This window comes from Gossypium arboreum, chromosome 9, assembly GCF_025698485.1.
Source record: "Gossypium arboreum isolate Shixiya-1 chromosome 9, ASM2569848v2, whole genome shotgun sequence".
Classification (NCBI taxonomy): domain Eukaryota; kingdom Viridiplantae; phylum Streptophyta; class Magnoliopsida; order Malvales; family Malvaceae; genus Gossypium; species Gossypium arboreum.
The window spans coordinates 39,561,771-39,566,503 of record NC_069078.1 but is presented as its reverse complement, the minus strand read 5'-3'; the positions used below and the strand labels follow the sequence as shown (position 1 = coordinate 39,566,503).

Genomic DNA, 4,733 nt, shown 5'->3' with positions numbered 1-4,733 from the left:
CCAATTCGGCCCAAAATGGCCCAATATCATTTCGGTGCATGAAAATGCTCATGGCCATCTCATCGACCATAAGGTCATGTTTTGTTACACGACCTGGCACACGGGTGGCCACATGCTCGTGTGGTGTCGACAACCCACTTTTTAGCTTTTCGGCTTTTTATCTTTTGCTGTTTCACATCTAATGGTAGTGTTACACACCTGTTGTGATGTCGTAGCCAAACCACTTCTAAGATCAAAACACCTTATAAACCACGAATGCTTCTCCTAAATATTCAACACCAAACACCACCCTTCACCTTAAACTTTCGGTTGTCCTCACCTGATAACAAAAGATTGTAACACCATGAATTTGGGCCTAGAAGTTTTAGGCCTTGAGCATGGGAGGGGTTGAAGGTAGCTTATAATATTTTGTTGTGCATGTAAATTTCGTTAATGAAGGCTTAAGTGTGCTGAGAAGTGTTGGAGAAGTCCTGGGTTCAAATCTGGACTCTAGCAAAAATTTTGGTTTAAGGTGAATCAAACCCTGGGTGTAGTAGGTAGGCCTTAAGAATATTGTTGCAGAAATTGTGCCACAAAAAGCCTTGTGGTCTAGTGGCAAACTAGCGCCACATAAGAGGCAGGAAGGTGGCGTCATAGAGTTGGCAAGGAGGTCCAGGGTTCGAAACTCATGGCAATCAAAGAGTATTTATTTTGCTAACAAGGGGCAGAAAGAGTTGGTGTTGAATTTAAAATCTGATGATTGAGGGATCCCACATCGAGAAGCTAACATAAGAGTGGATGCGAAGCTGGCTTTAAATAGAGAGAACCATGAGGAGAGTAAAGGCACCTTTCTTGGCTGATCCCTTTCGCTTTATGGCGTGCTTGTTTGGGTTAGGCATCGGCTAAGGGTGCTCAGAGCGCGGATTAACTCCAGTCTGCTATCAGGTGTGTATTTCTCACTACTCTAGCTGTAGGATGGCTACTTTGGGCCGTGATGGGCCAAAAGGGGCCATGTGGGCCCAATGGGCCTACGGGCCTAATTGGGTAAGTTGTTTGATTATGTAGTAAATATTGGGTTGGACTATATGAATCTCATATCTGTAGGCTAGCATTATTGAAATACCCCTGTAATGTAGAATTACCGAAATACCCCTGTAGGGTAGAATTACTGAAATACCCTTGTAAGGTAGAATTATCGAAATACCCCTCTAAGGTAGAATTACCGAAATACCCCTGTAAGGTAGAATTACCGAAATACCACTGTAGGGTAGAATTACTGAAATACCCCTGTAAGGTAGAATTACCAAAATACCCCTGTAGGGTAGAATTACTGAAATACTCTTGTAAGATAGAATTACCGAAATACCCCTGTAGGGTAGAATTACTGAAATACCCTTGTAAGTTAGAATTATCGAAATACCACTGTAGGGTAGAATTATTGAAATACCCCTGTAAGGTAGAATTATCGAAATACCCCTGTAAGGTAGAATTACTGAAATACCCCTATAGGATAGAATTACCGAAATACCCTTGTAGGGTAGAAATGCTGAAATACCCCTGTAGGGTAGAATTATCGAGATACCCTCGTGAGGTAAAATTACCATTTTGCCCCTAGGGTGTTAAATGACTGTTTTGCCCTTGTGGGCAAGTGACTGACTTGGACTGTGTGGTTGACGGATTTGATTGTGAATATATGTTGGTGATATGAATGACTTGACTGTGATTGTTTGATTCAAATATGGGCATGACATTCTGCATACATGACATGTTGCATGGGTTGGGATTTTGTACGGAGGAAGATCTGATTTGATAAGGTCGCACGGGTCGCCTGAGACGACTGTGGACTGATCGATGGCTGAGTTCTGATCATATTTACCTGAGGCTGTGTGCCAACTATATTACCATTGCTGATGGCTATGTGCCTAACATGATACAGCTACCAATGGCTTAAAGCCTTCTGATTATGGCTTTGCGCCAACCTACATATGGCTCTATGCCAACCTGATTATGGCTGTGTGCCAAACGTATTTGCCTAAGGCTATGTGCCAACATATGATTATTGATGACTCTGTGTCGATCACATTTACCTAGGGCTGTGTGCCCGTTATGTTACTTTAGTTGAGGGCTATGTGCCTAACATAATGCAGTTATCGATGGCTTTGTGCCACGTATTCTGTTAAGTGGCTTTGCCAGATTATCTGTTCTGGTGGCTCTGCCACAATATCTGTATCTGGTGACTCTCTTACAATATCTGTTCTGCCAACCATGCTACAAATTCTGTGGTGTGTAGCGGATGGGTGGGTCGAGTTGTCTCCCTACATGGTGTAAGGTTGGTACGGGGGTGTATACGGCTGGATTGGGTTGGGATTGCATTCACATTCGATTCGATTCACACCGATTCTAATTCGATTCTCATTTTGATTCTAGTTCGATAATGTTTCTTATTCTGTAATGGGCTAAAGCCCATCTGGTAATGTCTGTTATAATGGGCTAAGGCCCGATTGATACTGAAACTGTAAGTAGGACAGGGGCCAGACTTTTAAATCTTTTATATGACTGACTGGTCCTTTTATATAGTAGGGATTTCACACTGAGTTTTCGTAAACTCACCCCGTTTATTAACCTTTCAGGTAATTTCCAGCCTTAGATAGATTGGAGCTGCGAGGGGCTCGGAGAAAGCCACAAGCACTGTTTATGTTACAGTTTTGATTATTACTTTCAAATGTTTTTATATGGGTTGTAGTAAAGCCATTGTAATTTTTTGGATTTCAAATTTGGAATTTTATTTATTGTTCTTATAATTGCTAGTATTAGAACACGGTTTTCAAAAGCAACTACTGTTGTTCAAAACATCATGTATCCACAATTGTTTTTAAATTAAGCTTCCGCAACTACCAAGATTTTTACAAAGTTGTTAAGAATGTTATTCAGTTGAGGTTTTCTAACGAGGTTTAGAAAGGGTATAAGTTTTTAATTATTAAGAAGGGTTTTTAATGGAAACATGGTTTTAGAGAAACACTTTAATGTGACATGCTAGGTTCGAGCCCAACTTCTAGGCCGGGTTTGGGGTGTTACAAAGATCCCCAGTTACCTTATTACAAATCAAACACTGAACCACCATTAAAAAACATAACACAAGGACAAGATCCTTAATCAACACTTAAAACACTTGCCAATAAAGGAAAAACCACTTGTAAGGGAAGAGCAGTTGGCCTAACACCTTGATTATTGAAATCGAGCCCTTAGCAACATTCGTATGAATAGAGGTGTTAGATGAATATTTCCCCATGCAGAAAAAGAGAGAAAAAGCAACCGTTCGGCCTAAGAGATAGAAAAGCTGAACCTTTGAGAAGAAAGCCAAATAAGATTCGGCTAGGGGGAAACAAACCGTAAAACCACTTACCAAAAAGTCAAAGGGATTTCGACAGTACCTCAGCAAGAATTGGCCGAGGAAAGAAAAGAAAAAGAAGAGAAAGAAGATGATTAGGCCTTAACAGATTGGCCACAATGTCAGAGGGTATTCAGTTAGGAGAAAAGAGAAGAAGAAGAGAAACAACACTCAAGGTATTCAGCCAAACAAAGAAGAAGGAGATGATTCGGCTTAACAAAGAATAGAGAATGTCAGCACAAAGCGGAAAAGAAAGGAAGAATCCAAATATCCTAGGAGAAGAAATGACAGAAACCCGAAAGAAGCCCCTTTTTTCTTTTGCAATATTCAGTTATACGATAAACAAAACAAAAATAGATGTGACCAGCCCGAAAAGTTGAGAAAGAAATAGGCAGCAAAGCTAGAAACAAAATTGACACTCAGTTAGCTAGAGAGTTGTGACCGAATCCTTTTTGACCAAATGGGACTCCTCTAATTTCGTCAGCTTCTAAACCTTAGACTCCTCCAAGACACTCCCACACTGCCAAAATTCTGAGTGCCATAGTTCAAATTCAGCAGCACCACTCCCACCAAATTTGAATTACCTGATTTCCTCCTAAAAACCTCCTACTTACAAACCTCAACAACCAAAAATCCCTCGTTTCACTCTCCAAATTTGCCTAACAACAACCCCATTCAAACTCATTCAAACCCTTCGGTGTTTTGGTCAAACACAACTTCCACCCATGGCCACCAGTAAAAATAATCTCCATTTGTATAAGTAGGGATTCAAACCTCAAACCACTAGCACACTCCACACACCACTATCCACTAGACCAACAAGCCCATTCTATCATGTTTTTACCAAAATAAACTTATAACCCTACTGGCCAAAGATAGGAGTTTTATCCTTAAAAGGCAAAATTTTTGTGGAAGCCAAGGCTTGAACCCATGACTTCCCAGACACTTCCAAAGCACACAACCACTAAGCCAAAAATACTTTCACATCACAAACACACAAAAATAGCTTTATCAGGGATTTTGGGATTTGGGTGTTATAGTATTTACCAAATCAGAATAACAAGAATGGAATTGGAAGAAAATAGAGTTATGAGTAGAACAATAAGGAAAAATAGACAAAAAAGAACCAAGATCGAACTTGAATTTTTTTTGCAAAAAGGGACACAAGAAACAAAGCACCAAAAAGGAAAAATTAGAAGAAAAATGAAAAAAAAAAGAAGAAAAATAACATGAAATCAATGTGAGAAATTCTAGGGATTTTGTAACACCCCGAATTCTGGGTTAGAAGTTTTAGGGTTGTGGTTATAGTCAGTGAGTAGGTTGTGCTATTGTGTTTAGTTGCATGTTTAAGTGATAGAATAGTCTT

The 4,733-nt window shown here is 39.9% G+C and overlaps 1 long non-coding RNA gene across 1 annotated transcript; it reads left to right on the top strand.

Moving 5' to 3' along the window:
- The first annotated feature begins 821 nt into the window (after positions 1-821).
- Positions 822-2,752, top strand: LOC128280730 (uncharacterized). Its single transcript, XR_008270854.1, has 2 exons — positions 822-924; positions 2,610-2,752. It is a non-coding gene; the product is annotated as an uncharacterized LOC128280730 (long non-coding RNA).
- Positions 2,753-4,733: the final 1,981 nt, after the last annotated feature.